General features: G+C 46.6%; 2 pseudogenes; one reads left to right on the top strand and one right to left on the bottom strand.

Moving 5' to 3' along the window:
* Positions 1-18,205, bottom strand: part of LOC141957995 (ATPase family AAA domain-containing protein 2-like) — a 130,907-nt pseudogene that overhangs the window by 22,307 nt on the left and 90,395 nt on the right.
* On the top strand, positions 1,410-6,607 carry LOC141971147 (prokineticin receptor 2-like; annotated as a pseudogene).

Genomic DNA, 18,205 nt, shown 5'->3' with positions numbered 1-18,205 from the left:
TCTCAGTCTGAAAAGCAACGTGGGGACATAAGTTGTACAAGAGAGTTTCTCTCAGAAATGCATTAAGTGTTGGTACATAAGCCGAGGGTGGTTCCAGGGAAAGAAGGGGGCAACAGCTCCACTGTGCAGATTGTCCTTTGTAGCAATGACGGATATTGGTCAGTAGCATTTGACACCCCAAAGACCTACTGTCTCAAAGCAGAGAAAGCTTTAATGCTCCCCGATACTCTTTTGGGGTGTGGTGGGACTGTCCTGACAGCTGGGAGTCTGCTGTGAGGATTCCCAGGTGTGGCATAGGAAGATGCAAGACAGACCCTTCAGCATTTTGATACAGAGTAGAGGCAAAATTAGGGAGAAGATCAGATTTTTTTCCTCAGTGTGGAAGATAAATAGATTTTTAACATCTGGTACAGCTGGCAGCACAAAGCAGGGAGCCTGCTCCTCCCTGTCTTCAAAAATTCAAGGCATTTTGTCTTGCTTAAGGAAGATTTTCCCTCTCACTTCAAGAGTCTGTCTATGGATCCACTCTCCTTGTGAATGGCAGATTTGCCTTCACAGCAAAGCCCTACAAGGTGGTTCGTGGGACAAAATCTTGTCTGTGCAAATTGGCAGAGCTTCACTGGTTTGAGAGAAGCAATAATAGATTATGCTGGCTGAAGATTTGGTCCCCCTACTCAACTGATGGCTGTCAAAGGAACTGCTGCCTTCACTATTTCCTTGGGTCTTGGCAACTCTTACTTAATTAAGAAATCTATTTAGAAGCCAGGACATCAATTCTATTTTCATTCTCACCTACCACATCACTCCGAGACATCTAGAATGAAGCAAAAACTTTGTCCAAAAGGCACATCAGATACTTTTCAGCAAATCGAGCTGCCATCTCATTTCAGTTTTTTTACCTTGCACAGGGATGACAGCACTGTGGGCTTGAAGGCCGGTGGAGGTTTCAACTAGATTTTACACTCCTCCTATATTGTCATTTCACTGTGTGCTGAAAACAAAATTTCACCATCGGTAAATAAAAGTGCTGGCTAGAACCAGTGTATTAGGCAACTCAAGGGATTTTATGATAACACAAGCGTTGCCTCACAGGGTATTTCTTCCCACTGTGCACAGCCAGCGATAGAGCTGTGGGGCAGTAAGGTGGCTACTGCTTTCCCTCAAGGGCAGTCTTTTTGCTCTAATTTCCTCTCAGGAAATATCCTCCTCTTTTTGTTCCACAGAAGGAGATAAATGAGGCTCTTGCTCTGTAATCTTATGGGGACAAAGACAAGGTGACTCACTGCTCAGAAGGAAACTTTGGATGAGGTCTCTCACCTGCCACCGTTGTGCCCTGCCACCCTGGGTAATTCTAACACAAAACCAAGGACCAGCCAAGCCACGCGTGTCAATAGGAGACACACACGGCCATGGAGCAAACTGAACAGAACCCAAATGCTACTGTCAGCCTCAACTTTGCTGCAATCTACAATCTCCACGACGGGGATTTAACCTCTTTGCGAAACTTCTCCTTCCCTTTCAATTTCAGTTAGAGCGATTACAACCTGCCGCTGGACAGTGAAGATGACATGACCAAAACCCGCACTTTCTTTGCAGCCAAGATTGTCATCGGGGTGGTTCTGGTTGGCATCGTGCTGGTCTGTGGCATCGGCAACTTCATCTTCATTGCTGCTCTCGCCTGCTACAAGAAGCTGCGAAATCTCACCAACCTGCTGATTGCCAACCTGGCCATCTCAGACTTCATGGTGGCCATTGCGTGCTGCCCCTTCGAGATGGACTACTACGTGGTGTGGCAGCTCTCCTGGGAGCACGGACACATCCTCTGTGCCTCAGTCAACTACCTGCAGACCGTCTCCCTCTATGTTTCTACCAATGCTCTCCTGGCTATAGCTGTTGACAGCTAAGTGGGGCGCTATGTCTGCATGGCAGATGCCACCAAATGCCAGGCTGCTGAGGTTGGCTGTCCAGATTTCTAGGTTTCTAACATGCTCAGCTGCTCTGCAGGATTTGCGGATGGCCCAGGTACGTACTACACAGACCTGGGTATCTTGTTTCCTAAAAATTGAATCACACAATGTCATGACATTACCTCAGAGAAAACTCAGTGGAAATTCCTTGATTGAACTTTTTGGGTGAAAAGAAAGTTGATTTCTTAAAACCACTTTTTTTCCCCTCACAAAAATATGCTTGATTCAAGTCTAGGAGAGGATTTATGAAATAAGAGACAGAGGAGAAAGATAGACAAAGCAGAAACACCCAGATTTGAGGGTGTTATCAGCACTATATAATCCTGATCCAAACCATACATCTCTAAGGAACCTTCACTACTGGCCCACACAGCTTTTCGGATTCTAACGTTTTCTATAAACACTGAAGTAAATACTCTTCAGCAAAAGAAATAGTTGACTGGTGATACAGAATTTGACAGGTGAGTTTCCAACAGGATTAGTGCCTTACAGGGTGTGTGTTTCTCCCTCTATGATGTTTTCCCCAGTTTTCATTCTGGTATACAAGAGAGTAAAATATAAGACTTCTCTCTGCCTTGCAAAACAGAGTCCTTATTCTCTGTTGTGCTGAACTGAGAAAACCCAACAGTCATTAAATTAACCATTTCACAGTACCGAGGTCTTAGCTGGATGCTCCAACACAGAAGTGGGTGCTTGGTGAGTGTGGCCAGCACTCTCCTCTCCATTAAAATACTCTCATATTCTCCTCTCTCTTTACACACCTCTCTGAGGATGGCACAGTGGCAAGCCAGGAAGGACCCACCAGTCGTTATGGCACCCGTGTCTATAGCACTGTCCAGAAAATGATAAAATGCTACACCAACCCAGTTTGGCAGAGATTTTCCTACAGCCTTCATAAGGGGGCAAGCAGAACATAATGATTCCCACCTGCGATACTATCTGCCTCATGCTGCAGTCCTGAGATATTTCTATGCCTGCCTCTCACTCCAGGAATTTTAACAATATAATTTAATTGTATACTTTCTTATGACTCCTCTCAGCCTCGTGCACCGCGGACTCTGACGGACCAGGCGCTGAGGATCAGCTTCATGCTGACATAAACCTGACATGACGGACTCACAGAAAGGCAGAGACCCACAGAGTAAACTCTTTACAGAAAGGCCATGAAAACAAGTCACATTTTGTGCACAAACACAATACACATCTCTGTATACCCTCTGCATATACACACTGTATGATTCCCACCCCTCCTTCCCTCTTTTCCCAATTTCTCTCATGTGCCATTTTATGCTCTAGTTTAATGCATAGTTTCTGGTACCTGATTCAAAAGACAGCTCAGGAGTAGTTAACGCTGCTGATAGTTGTACAGATACAGCTTGTGCGCTGCTGATTTTGCTGTCGTTGACGTCAACACACGTCTGTGGAAAGACTCTGGGGAAGTCCAGATATGTTTGGCCTGGTGTGAGGGAAAGGACAATCAGCTCCTATGAAACAAATTCTTAACAAGCATCTAACAAAAGAGCCTTTGAACAGCAACTGAGGATTCAGGGTTAAGCTTCTAAACACTATCGTGTATGCATTAACATTTTCTATTAATTATCCTTTTCAACTTCTAAAAACTTTTCCTGGAAACCCCTGCTAGTGCATCACAGGCTGATGAAGTAACATGGGTCATTGAGCCCTTGCACCTGCTAAGAAATCACAAGATTGCTAACATATCTCCCCAAGTATCTTTATAAACAAATCTGGAAATGAATCATCACTGAAGTCTGTTATAAGAACACACAGGTTTAGTTCCACTGCCTTTTTTTTTTTTATTTTTATTTTTTTATTTATTTATTGTGAGCTTCTGACTTGGTAAACAGAGAGAAATGCTGATCATTTAATAATCAACCATTCCACATTGGCTGTGTCATGTGTGTTGTTGACTTTGGTCTCTAAAAATAACAGGCTCTTAACAAAAGTCTTTTCGTGTTTAGATCATTTAAAAGGGCTCACCTGTGTAGAGAGAGTAAGCCTGTCCCACAGGACTTGCCTCTGGTAGGGCTCTCTTTCATCTTCATTGCTGTCTATTCACATGAAACGTAGGAGCTTCACATATTTAAGGCCACATCTACACTAGAAAACAATGCAATGTGAAAGGAGAGGACCTGAAGAGCAACAGTTGGTGCTAAGGGTACAACATTCATGCTGTAAATATTTTGGGGGATTTAGCTTTAGCTGGGTCAGCTGGACTGAATGCCCATGGGCACCTGGTACTTTTGAGTACATCCTCCAGGGCAGTTTCATCCAAACTCAGCTCATGTGCTCCAGGACCACTCCACAGTAACATCCCAAGTGTGGTAAGCAAGGACAGTCAGGAAATCCACCACAAAACCTCCCTCGACTCTCTTGCAGAGATTTAGCCCATCCAGCCAAATGTCCTGCTGAGCAGATATGCATACTTATGAATGCATACACATACATTGTCCCTCAACCTTGTTTCCACAGGGCCCAATCTAAAAACATTTATCAGCTCCACAATGAGGCTGACTCATTCTGCTGTCCCTTAACATCTAGCCTGCACCATTAAGAGCGATGAACAATTCATCTGCTTCCAAGATCTGGCTGACAGAAAGCACCACTGGCCTTCCAGCTTATTTTAGAATTAATAGGTCCTGTGGATGCTATCTATGTATAGAATATATACAGATAGAAAAGCCTCTGAATGAAAAAGAAATTCCACTGAAACAATTCTTTGTGTTAAACACAATTGTATTGGGATGTCTGAAGTGCCTCGGATAAAAATCTCCTTTTAGCACAAGTATCCTAATCTTTCGGGACAGCGTACTCTAACATAAGTCCTTCTTACATCTATAGCGTCTTAAAAAATAAACCTCCTCAAATTCCAACCAAACAAAAAATTCATCAGAGTGAATTCCATTTGGTCCTCCCCCCCTTCTGAACCGAATTAAGGAAAATTGATGGATCTTGAAAGTAATATACTTTTATTTCTCCTCAGTCCTTTATGAAACACTTCAGTGCACCCACAGCTTTACAGTCATAAAGAGTGCAAATACCTAACTCAAGTTTTATGGTTTGGCCTTAACAAAGCATATTTAAGGTTAATTAGCAATAGTCGCCTCCAGCAGACTAAACAGAAATCTGCATGGGCGGAAAATGGAGACACAGTCCTTTGTTGGTGGCTTGAAAGCATGCTCACCTGTAACTGTTCATTAGCATCAGCTTTGGCTCTTCGCACCCATGGAATAGCCAAGAAAATAATAAAAACACTGTTACATATATTTGATCTCTTGGTAAAAAGTAGTTCTCTGCCTAGGGAAAACCTTTTCGTGTTTCTATGTGTTTGTCTTTTTACCTGCACCTGACCAGGTGTATATTACTGCACGTTTCAAACTCTCATTTGAACACGTGCTGCCCACCAAAGAATTTCCAGATGCTGCGTCACGGCACGTCCTCGATACGACACCGTGTGTTGTGCTAGGTCCTGCAAACACATTTGTCAGTAATAGGAAAGCTCCCTCTCTTTCTCCTCTTCCAGTCTTTCCGTAACTCCCAGACATGTCATCTGTGTTAACAAGCTTACGACGCAAAATTGCAACTTTTTCAGTTCAATCTTGTAAACGGGAGGGAGTTGGACTGAGGTCTTAAAACGATCCTCAGACACCCTAATGCATGCTCAGATTTTCAGACTGCCAAGTACCCACCCTCCTAACAAACCCTTCAGCCCCTTGCTCCAGAGTTTCTGCCCAGATTTAGGAACTCAGCTCTAGGCTGTTACTTTGGAAAATTTTCTGAACTCTCCTCACAGACAAGTTGGCCAGGCTCTCTCTTTTATGAATGACAGCAATTCCCTTCTGCCCAATTCTGTCCACTTGTATTTGGAATTGTGTTCTGACTAAGTGTCTTCAGACTTCATTTTGGATGTATTTGTCTGTTCCAGGTATCTGGCCATTGTTCACCCACTGAAACCACGCATGAATTATCAAACAGCAACCTTCCTAATCGCCTTGGTCTGGATTGTCTCCATACTTGTAGCTATTCCATCTGCGTATTTTGCTACTGAAACGGTGTTATTTATAGTGAAAAACCAGGAGAAAATATTCTGTGGTCAGATTTGGCCAGCTGACCAGCAGATGTCCTACAAATCATACTTCCTCTTTATCTTTGGCATTGAATTTGTTGCCCCTGTCATTGTGATGACCTTGTGTTATGCCAGAATATTGCGGGAGCTCTGGTTTAAAACCGTACCAGCATTTCAGACAGAACAGATCAGAAAGAGGCTTCGATGCAGAAGAAAAACTCTTATGGTACTGATGTGCATCCTGACTGCCTACGTTCTCTGCTGGGCACCCTTCTACGGCTTCACAATTGTCCGTGACTTTTTCCCCACCATCTTCGTGAAAGAGAAGCATTATCTTACTGCTTTTTATATAGTTGAATGCATTGCTATGAGTAACAGCATGATAAATGCCATGTGTTTTGTAACTGTAAAAAATAACACCATGAAGTATTTCAAGAAGATCATGTTACTGAGATGGAGATCGACATATAATGGAAGCAAATCTAGCACTGATTTCGACCTGAGAACAAGTGCAATGCCAGTCACAGAGGAGGTAGACTGCATCAAACTGAAATAAATTTTCTGCAGTTTGAAGCTCACATATTTCGGAGAGGGGCTAAAGAGGAAATAATGCCTTCTCAGAAGCTTCTCCCTTGTCTGTGGGAATACCCACCACTGGTGAGAGCCCTCTAAAAGCAGCCTACGATGTATTTCCACCAGAACTCTTTTCACTGGACTGCTGTATAATAACACCATAACTCAGACTGATGCTGTGCTTCAGTTCACCCATCTGTAAATCTGGGAGGTAGGTACTCATTTTACAGTTGTTTAAAATTTAAGATGAACAAAAAAAAAATAATCTATGAATGCATTAAAGTATATTACAATGATGTAAGAGTTGATTGCTGATCCTAGCAATGATGCCTCTTTGTTTCTTCTGAAGAGAAATCTCTTAACCCCTTGGAGCTTATAATTTGTACCTTTAAGCTATTTGGTGTCCTTTTCCTTCTGCTCATAAGAGGAAGGAAGGCAAAAAAAAGCCCATTTTGCTTCATGTCACTCTTTATCCTCTCAGTTTACCCCTCATGATGAAGCTCCTCCAAGTCTACAGACCACCAGCTTTCTATGATCCAATGTGCAGCATGCTCTTATGAAAGGCACATTCTCTACAAAGGTAAATACTGCTTCACAGTCTAGTGAAAACCTCATCTCTTCCTGTGACACCTTGCTTAAAAATATTTCATCAACATTCCACTCTGTAGTTTTATGTAGAGTGTTAACTCTGTTTATTACGTATTTGGAAATGGCACAGCTACACCTTAAAGGGATCTGTTACCTTCTCTCACCTCCAGGCTATGGCCAACTTCTGCTGCCTTGATTCGCTGAGCTCTTCAAAGAATCAATCACAAAATCACAGAGGTGGAGAACAGCAACTCCAGATTGCCTAGTGCACCCCTCTGCTCAAGCAGGGTCAGCTAGAAGAGGTTGCCCAGGATTGTGTCCAGCTGGGCTTTGACTGACTCCAGGGATGGAGACTCCACAGCCTCCCCGGACCACTGTGCCAGTGCTCAACAGTCCTTGCAGTAAAGAAGGGTTTTCTTATGTTCAGATGGTATTTCATGGGTTTCAACTTGCGTTTCGACTTGGTTTGCAGAGGGACCCATACAAAACTATAGCATGCTAGTGGGAAGAAAAACACCCTGCTGAACCAGATCTAGACATTTTACCAAGCCTGCGTACAACTTCAAAATAAAGTACAAGCAGGGCCAAAATAGCATAGAGATCTGGAGATGATCTGTCTTTCTGCAACCAATGGAGACAGACTCTAGGCTTCCACAAGCCAGTCAGTGGTTGAGTAGCTCATTGTCTGGTCAAAGGTGGGGCAACAACTCAAGATGAACTGTGCATTGCTTCCCCCAGAGCTGTTTTTACTATTCTGATTTTATGCAACTCCAGGATGGGTGTATCTTAACTGATAACTGTGATAAAGCAGGTGACAGTAGCAGTAATACCTACTCGTTTAAACTACACACAAGATATCATGGACTTTTGTGTACTGAAATAAAGTCTTTTCTATCGTGATGACAAATACTTCCTGTTTTAAAGTACTTTTGGAGTAATTGGCTTTTGTAAATCATTTGTCTATTTGTGTACTTAAAGTGAGAAACAAATCCTGCTAATAAAACAGTAAACATGGAGTAAATATTAACATTGTGAACTATGTTTTAGATTTTCCCCTTAGCCACAGTTTTCCTACTCAAGTGACTAATGTCAATTCTCCCATTTCTGCTAAACTACCGGGCCGACCAATTAAGTTTAATCCAAAAGGATATTCAAATCCATTAAAGTGCTCAAATCCTCTTATCATTAGCTGCTCTCAAAATATACACGTTGGAAAGGGTATCAACATTTCCTCTGTTAGGCAAAACAATTACTGAAAGCATTCTTCAAAATGACAGTTTAGAATAAGGGTAAGTACTAAATCCATTTGTTTCCCAGCATGCCAAAGAAATTTAAAGGACCAGAGAGTTGCAGTATTCCATCATCAAGAGGCTTAACCTTGGAGTTTCTCTTGAAATCTCTGGGTTTCTTCTGAAACTGCACCCATATTTATCTCCTGAAACCTGCACTAGTTATTGGAGATTAGCTAGCAATACTGCCTGTTATTAGAGTGCCCTGATATTCCTTTCACCTATTTTTCCTAGACTTTTCCTGCTGCAACAAAGCCACACAAATGACAATTTTCCACACCTGGAAATCTACCTCAGGCTGAGTTATGAAAAAAATAAAAAGCTCATCCCCCACCAAGCAATATAGTGCCAAGCAAAAACCGGGGAAAGAATCGCTTTACATTTCTGAAAATCACTTTGAGAGCTCCAAGAGACCTCTTCTGGTCTGGCCTGCCCAGTGTTCTCAGACATCACCACGTCCCTGTCCCTGAGAAGGGCAGTAAAGCAGCAGCTGCCACAGCCCCTTTTGTGGATTTAGGTTTTGGGGTCCGCAACATTGCTGTATTTTGACATTTTGGGGTCTTCTCAGCAGCAAAGCAGTGTTTCAGCCTGAATGACTGGATAGGGCAGGAGAAAAAGCTGTGCTTTGCCCTCAACTGCATTTGTTGTGAGCAGCATCCCCAGAAAGAGAGGGATTCCTACCCAGGAAGGGTGGCGGTCTCCTGTTCCCTGATCAGACTAGCCAAGCAAGTCCTGAGCCTGTGTCTGCACCAACTCCAAACACCAAAAAATGGTCACGGGCTTCACTTTCAGGGACCAACGTCTGCTCCTAAATTGAGCTCCAGCAACCAGGGGCCCAGGCAGCGAGCCCAAGGGCCTTGCATCGGGACAGAAACCCCATGGAGGATTTTTGTGCCCACAGAACTGATTTCATCAAGGGAGTAATGGGGTACATTACCTAGGGGTACCTATACTGGCCAGGGCCTGCCTGCCACCCATGACTACACTTAAATGGAGAATTTAGAAGACTCTTGAAGTCCCTTAAAAACTCCCTTTAAGTGCAGAAGTGTGCAGCTGGCCAGGTCCTGACCTGAGTGGCTCCCTCAGGCAGCAGGGAAGAGTCCAACCAGAGTAGCCGAGGGAGAGGGCCAGACCCCACGCTCCCTACAGTGAGTTGTGCCAGAAAAATTAAAAATAACAGAAAGGCTGTTTTGTACCCACCCACACAATTCAGGCTAGGGAGCGTGGGTGCCAGTGGGTACTCCAGAGATGGGTGCTCCTTTGGCTTCCTGTCAGGTGGGGGCTACCCTGCTGCCTCCTGCCCGGCTGCTCCCTGCAGAAACGCCTTCACACTTACACTGACTGGCAACATGTAGTGAGGGAATTGAATATGGATCGCAGCTACCTGAAGCTTTGCTTGCAAGAGCCACGCTTAAACAGAGAAAGAAAAGCACAAGCTGGAAGGCAGCATCTGTTGCAGAGGAGAAGCAGCCCCTTCCAGCACAAGCTCTTACACACTGGAAGGCACTAAAAACTGCAGCGAGACCTCCACAGCCATCAGCCGCCTGCTGTTAGCTCCACTGGCACAGCAGCAATAAGGACTTCACCCCGCAGGAACTGTGGGATGTGTCAAGGATAAGCAGTAGGTGGGGGTGAGGTATCATCCTCCTGAGAGCTGTTAGCAGGGTTTAGATAACCATGCAGTGAATAACCAAGTCTCAGCTGTGGCTTGCTCCAATTTTTATTGCCAAAAGCAAAAATGTCGTGCTATCATGCCGGATTCTAGCTCAGCTGTCCTCCTGTGGCACAGCTCCCAAAACCATAGGCTTGTTTCCTTCTGCAGCAGCTCCTCCAGGGATAACTGAAGGTAAAATCCAGTCCCTGCTCCTTCACACTGGCTCTCTGAAAAACAAAAAAACCCCAGGTGTAACTAGAAACCAAAATGGTGACCCTGAACAGCTAAGAGAGGATTAAGAAAAAGCAGTTATTCTCAGCAACAGGCACTGAGAAAATAAAGTATGTATTTTAATAAAGCAAGAGCACGAAAAGAAACTCCAACCGTTGCCCCTCTACTAAAGGAGGATGGCCTGCAAGACCCCAGAGTGGGTCACAGTAGCCAGGCCATGAAATTTCCCTGAAGACTGACTCACTCACTCAGCAGCTCGGACTTAACTGAGCTCCTTCTTTTCTGAGCCTGGCAGCCTTCCCTGTGGCAACAGCACCCTCCAGCTGCTGCCTCTGCAGCACAGCATCGTACGCCTACTGCACTGCCCTGGAAACTGCACCACCTCACACCAGCTACCTTGGTGACAGGGACATACAGATATTCCCAGGATTCCTGGGCCTCCAAAAAGTAGCAACAGATGCTCCAGCTTTTGTCACTCGGGCACCTAGGTACTTACCCATCACTTCTGGTGTCTGAATTCTCCCTCGCTCCCTGTGTCGGCAGGGCTGTGACCCTCACTGGGTGCTTGGGCTACCCCCTTTCAAAACACTGGATATCATCTGCGCTGAAAAAACAACACCATTAAGCAGAAGCAAGCAGAATTGAGACAAGACAAGAAACTACTCCCTTGGACTCACCAGAGATCCTCTTCTCTCTTACGCTCTGTTAGGATCCTGTTCTATAGACTCCACCCTAACACATGTTGCCAGGAACAGTCCCCAAACCACCGATGAGACGGGCAGCACTGCAGCTTCCAAAGTGACCTTCCTAATACCATCCAGAGCAAGAGAAGGAGGAACAAAACCTGATATAAAGCCACCACAGGACTCCTGAATAATAAGAACCAACACTGAGCACGAAGCTGCTCAAAGCACAAAGTCACCTCCCTCAAAACCAGGACTGGGTAAAACTGACAGAAGAGAAGACACAAAGATGGTCACAGTCCCCAGAAAAAGACACCCCTGAGCTCAAAAGACCACCAAGGAACATAAAAAACCCATGTAAACTCATCAACCTGCTCATCTGCTGGTTCCAAAAGAAAAACATGGAAGGTAACAGACAGAAAGCATGCATCACAGAAAACACGCTGAGGCACAGCAATAAAATCTGGGGGTGTAGCACTCCGAAAAAGCCAAACGCTGAAGCGCTCCAAAGAAGCTGCGAGGTGGACAGCTCCAGAAAAGACACACAGTGAAGTGCTCCAGACAGCAGGGTGATGAAGGGCTACTACAGGGCCACGTGTTGAAGAGCTCCAATAAAAGACAGGTGCGGAAGCGCTCCAAAACAGCGAGGCAGTGAAGCACTGCTCCACGATGGTGCCATTAAGCACTCCAACATACACCAGGCATTGCAGAAATCAAGAAAAAAGCCACAGGGTGAAACACCCCAAAAAGAGCCATGTGGTGGATGTCTCCAAGCAAGCCCAACAGGGCAGTGTTCCCCAAAAGAACAGGTACTGAAGGACACCCTCCAGGGCTCCCTGGAGAAACACTCCGAAAAATCACAGGTGATGAAGAGAGCAGGAGAGTCAGACAGTGAACAACCCCCTAAAGCAGGGTGGTGAAGGAACCCTCCAGGAGGCTGTGATGAACAACAAGACCTGGGTGGCGCAGTGAAGGACTCCAGAAAAGCCAGGTCACACAGAGAAAGGCTACTCCAGGGTGGCATGGAGAAGGACTCCCAAGAACAGCTGGGCAGCACAGGAAGGACTCCAAGAAGACTTGGGTAGCACAATGCAGGACTCCCAAAAAGAGGCAGGCAGCGTCACGCAGGCCTTGTCAGGGGTGGCACAGTGACAAACTCCAAGAAGAGCCAGGAGGGGCGGTGAAGAGTTCCTCCAGACTGGCATGATGAAGGACCCCCACAGTGTGGCCTGATGAAGGACTCCTCCAAAAGGGCTTGGGAGGACTCTTCTGGGGGACAACGATGAAGTACTCCAAGAAGAGTCAGGTGCACAGGGAAGGACTCCTAACGGGCAGCATGGTGAAGGGCTGGAGAGGTGCTATGAGGGGCTCCTTTGACACAGCACAATAAGGGGCTCCTCTCGGGGGCAGCACAGTGTAGGGCTCCTCTGGGGCAGCATGACAAAGGCTCCAAGAAGAGCTGACAGAACACTGAAGGGCTCCTCCAAGACTGCACATAGAAGAGTTACTCCAGGTGGCATGATGAGGGGGTCCTCTGGGGCGGTGCAATGAGGGGCTCATCCAGAGTGGTGTGATGAAAGGCTTCAAGACAGCACAGTGAACGGCTCCTCGAGTCTGAACAATGAGGAGTTACTCTGGGGTGGTGTGATGTGGGGCGCCTCCAGGTTGGCACGATGAGGGGCTCCCTATGGATCTGCGTGATGAAGGGGTCCTACGGATCAGCACAGTGAAGGGCTCCTCCAGGGTGGTGCGATGAGCGGATCCTCTGGGCTTGTGAAGAAAGGCTGAAACGGCACGGTGAGGGGCTCTTTTGTGGAGGCGTGATATGGGGCTGAAAGGGATCAGTGCAGAATTGGCACGGTGAAAGCCTGCTTCAGGACACTGAAACTGTGAGTTCCTCCAGCACGACAGGATGAAGAGCTGCTCTGGAGTGGTACAGTGAAGGCCTCCTCTGCAGCAGAGTGATGAAGCGCACTTCCAGGGGACCACGATGACGGGCTCCTCTGAGGCAGTGTGGTGAACAACTCCTCCAGGGCGGTGTGAGGAAGGACTCGTGCGGGCAGCGCAATGAGGGCCTCCTACAGAGCAGCACAGGGAAGGGCTCCTCGGAGACAGTGTGCTCAAGGGCTACAAGAAGACCCAACCAGCGTGGGGAACAGCCCCTCTGGGCGCGGATGATGATGTGCTCCTCTGGCATGACATGGTGAACTGTTCCTCTGGTGCAGTGTGGTTGAGGAATCCTTCAATACAATGTGGTGAAGGGCGCCTCCAGAGCAGACCAGTAAATGCCTCATCCAGGCAGACATACACGGGCAAACATACGATACGTACGATAAAATACGATACACATGACACGACACAGACAATCTTATAGACACCATATGGTACATACCTTACCATGCAACGTATAACAGAGAGAAAATACAATACATACCATACATAAAACTGCAACACATACGATATGATAAGTACCAAAACAAACAGTTAAATACAATATAAATAATAATTACAAAACATTCAAGACAAAACAACAAAAAATACAGCAAAATACATACAACACAATATATGACAAACAACAAAATACCAACCATACAAGGCAATACAAACTACAGCACAATACAAACAATAATACAGAATACATGGGAAGACACGGAACACAAAATATACAACAAAAAAACCTACCATACGTTAAATACAATACTGGAAATGCAGTATGTAAAATACCATATAAAAAATAGAACATATAAAATGAATTACAATGCAACAAATGATACACAATACCTTACACACTATAACACTCTACATCCCATATTCACAACTAACACAATATACACAATGCACAAAATACCAGACAAAATACAAGATAAAACACAATCAATAAAATACCATAAATACAATACAACAAAAAATAGCACATAAAATACAAAAGATGATCCAATAAAAAATAAAAGAAGAACCAGACTCCAAAGCAGAGATGAAAATAGGTTCCTCAGAGGCAGAACAGTGAAGGCCTCCTCGGGGCAAAGGCTCGTCCGGGATGGCGTGATCAAGGCCTCCAAGAAGAGCTGGGATGCGCTGTGAAGGGCTCCTCCAGGGCAGCCTGCTGAAGGCCTGCAGCAAGACCCACCAAGCGTGGGGAACAGCTCCTCTGGGGCCACCATCATCCAAAGCTCCTCCAATGCCACACGCTCAAGGGCTCCTCCAGAGCGCTCTGACGCTCAAGGGGCTCCTCCAGGGCTTGGATGATGATGGGCTGCTCCGCTGACACGCACACAAGAGCTCCTGAGGGCCTCGCAGGAAAAGGCTCCTCCGCTGCAACACGGGGAAGGGCTCCTCCAGGGTAGGGATGATCAAGGCCTCCTCCGGGACAGCACAGTGAAGCTCTCCTGCACGGCCGCCACGTCAAGCTCCAAGGAGAGACGGGCAGCAACACAAAGCGCTCCGACGGGCAGGTGTAACGGGGAAGGGCTCCTCCAGCTTGGCGCCATGAAGGCCTGCTCCAAGGCGGGGATGATGCTGGGCTCCTCCAAAGACACAGCAATCAAGGGATCCTCAGGGTCGCTGCCATCAAGGGCCCCCTGGCCCAGCATGAGCAAGGGCTCCTGCATGCCCACAGGGCAAAGGGCACCTCTGGCGCAGGCTGGGGAACAGCTCCTGCCGCACAGCACACTGAAGGAAGGGCTCCAGCACCAGCTGGCCCATGGAATGAGGACCTCCTGCACAGAGGCACAGCGAGGAGCACCTCGGGAGTGATGATGAAAATGGCATCCTCTGCGGTGGCAGGATGAAGAGCTCCTCTGGGTACAGCGTCCGGAAGGGCTGCAAGGAGACCCACCAAGCGTGGGGAACAGCTGCTCTCTGGGGCCAGGATCAGCAAGGGCTCCTCCACAGCGCTCGGACGCTGAACGGCTCCTCTGGGGCCGGCATGATGATGGGCTGCTCCGCTGACACGCACAGCACAGCTCCTGAGGGCCTCCCGGGCTACTGCTCCGCCGCTGCCACGTGTGACCAGCTCCTCTGGGTCACCACGGCAAAGGTCTCCACGGAAACACGCAACGCGTAACAAAGAGATCCACCGCGCTGGAAACGCAGGCAAGGGCTCCTCCAGCACCACGGGATGAAGGCCTGCATCAACACGCAAACAGCGTGGGGCACAGCTCCTCTGGGGCGGGCCTGACCAGGGCCTTCCTCTGCCAGCACACGCTGAAATGCTCCTCCGGGGAGCCACACGGTGCAAAACATTCCATACAATACAGACACATTGATACAGACAAGCCCATACATTATTATTAGACGCCTTTCCATACTATACAGACCAGACAGAAAATGCAATCCGTACTATAGGAGAGAGTAAACCCAACACCGACGATATATACAAGTCATGGCAATAAAACAGATACAAAAATATGGCAATAATAAAAGATACAAAAATACATGCCACGCAATACATGACAAACCATACCATATTAACTACAGCGCATTACAAAGAACAACGCAATCCATAGCAGACAATACAGGCAAGGCAGTGTCAAACACAATACAGCACAAGATATACAAAATGATAACAATACACAAGATACCACATAGGCCATTCCCCACATTACACAACACACCTACCATCCATGAAACATACTACACACAACACAATACAAAATACGATCCACACTACAAGATGCAATATACAGATGCCAACACGCAAAAGGAAATACACGATGCAAAATGCAATATACAAGAAAGTAGACAATCCCAGACAATGCAGAACAGAATACATCCTATAAATCAATCCAAACACACACAGTACATACAATAACTAACAGAACGCAAACACCTACAGGACGGTAACCATCCCACCGTACAAAACAAACTACAACACAATTCAAGTCACAAAGATACACAGCACCAAAGATACAAGGCATCACAATACAAGAAATACCATGCCACAGGGAAAAAGACAACCAACACAAGACACGCAAGGCGGAGCCCCGATGACGAGCGGCTCCTCGGGCACCGTGCACTGAGCCCAGGGATGCTCCGCGGCGGCGTGATCAAGGCCTCCAAGAAGAGCTGGGATGTGCCGTGAAGAGCTCCTCCGGGGCGGGGCGACGATGGCTCCTCCGGGGCGGCGCAGCCAAGGCGAACGGCTCCTCCGCGGGGGCAGACGTTACAAACCATACCATACGATACCATACCCACGATACAAGACAGACAATACCCTACAGACCACAACAGACCTTACAGACCTTACCCGACGGTGCAAACCACACCTGTCATATTACACACAACCTACAGACAAGGAATCGCAAGGCAAAATACAAGACAGACAATACAGCCCCAAATCCATTACAATACACACAGGAAAACACAGCAGCTACTACAAAAGACAAAACACATTACAATACCAAGTACATCACAAAATTCACAGTGCCAAAAAACAGAATACGTGCTCTACAAGAAAGAGCACGACAGACGATACAGAAAAATGCACAAAATAATGCTCAAAAACCATCCAAAATACAATACATGACAAAGAAAAATAAGTTTCCCCACAAAATACAGAAAAAGCAATGCAAAATACAATAAATATTACATTTCCCAAGAAAAATTTCCATACACAATACATTAGGAAATAAAATACAATGCAAGGGAAGATACAAAACCTCCAATACATTCAATGCGGTACAGTACTTACGATAAAATGCCATACAACAAATAAAACAGATGATACAATGCAAACTACACAGCATACAATTAATGCCATTCCATACAGACCGTGTGCAATAGGATATCAACCAGAATACAATACACAGAGTATATGAAATGCAACCCACACAACACATCAAATACAGAACACAAAAATCTATACATAGAATACATAGAAACAATACCATAGCTACAGTGATATAGAGGATATTTAACCTATGATACATTCCAGACCATAAACACATACCATACCGTACGTACAATAACATCAATACCAAACCCAAATAATACAGTACAATAGATACAATGAACAGCCTGCGACACTTACCAAAATAACAAAAGAGAATACACAGATTACAGGAAATACCATACTACACAATACACAGGTTAAAACAATAGCCAAAGGACTACATATTCTAATACGCATCAACACTATGATCCATACCATACAGATGGTGCATACCGTACCATAATACAGTACAACTCATACAGTACCGTAAATACCAAAGCAGATGCTACAGCACAATACACCCGACAGTACATGCACCTAGGCACCATACGATACAAGACACAGAATAAAAAATACCCACTAACAATACAATACAAAGTACCACACAGCCAATGCAGTACAGCAGAAAGGACGGACAGCACCAGACAACAGAAAACCCCAGAGCACACTTACCAGACAATACTTACCACACGGTCTGCAGAGGGGGGCCTGCCTGCCGCTCTGGCGGGACTCACCAAAGCCCAAAACTCTCTCACGAGGCACCACGCTCAAGGGCTCCTTCCCCACAGGGGTGATCAAGAGATCACCAGGCACAACGGCAGTCAAGGGCTCCTCCAGGGCAGCCTGCTGAAGGCCTGCAGCAAGACCCACCAAGCGTGGGGAACAGCTCCTCTGGGGCCACCATCATCCAAAGCTCCTCCAATGCCACACGCTCAAGGGCTCCTCCAGAGCGCTCTGACGCTCAAGGGGCTCCTCCAGGGCTTGGATGATGATGGGCTGCTCCGCTGACACGCACACAAGAGCTCCTGAGGGCCTCGCAGGAAAAGGCTCCTCCGCTGCAACACGGGGAAGGGCTCCTCCAGGGTAGGGATGATCAAGGCCTCCTCCGGGACAGCACAGTGAAGCTCTCCTGCACGGCCGCCACGTCAAGCTCCAAGGAGAGACGGGCAGCAACACAAAGCGCTCCGACGGGCAGGTGTAACGGGGAAGGGCTCCTCCAGCTTGGCGCCATGAAGGCCTGCTCCAAGGCGGGGATGATGCTGGGCTCCTCCAAAGACACAGCAATCAAGGGATCCTCAGGGTCGCTGCCATCAAGGGCCCCCTGGCCCAGCATGAGCAAGGGCTCCTGCATGCCCACAGGGCAAAGGGCACCTCTGGCGCAGGCTGGGGAACAGCTCCTGCCGCACAGCACACTGAAGGAAGGGCT

This window comes from Athene noctua, chromosome 1 (genome assembly GCF_965140245.1).
Source record: "Athene noctua chromosome 1, bAthNoc1.hap1.1, whole genome shotgun sequence".
NCBI classification, from domain to species: domain Eukaryota; kingdom Metazoa; phylum Chordata; class Aves; order Strigiformes; family Strigidae; genus Athene; species Athene noctua.
This window is presented reverse-complemented; position numbering and strand designations above follow the sequence as displayed.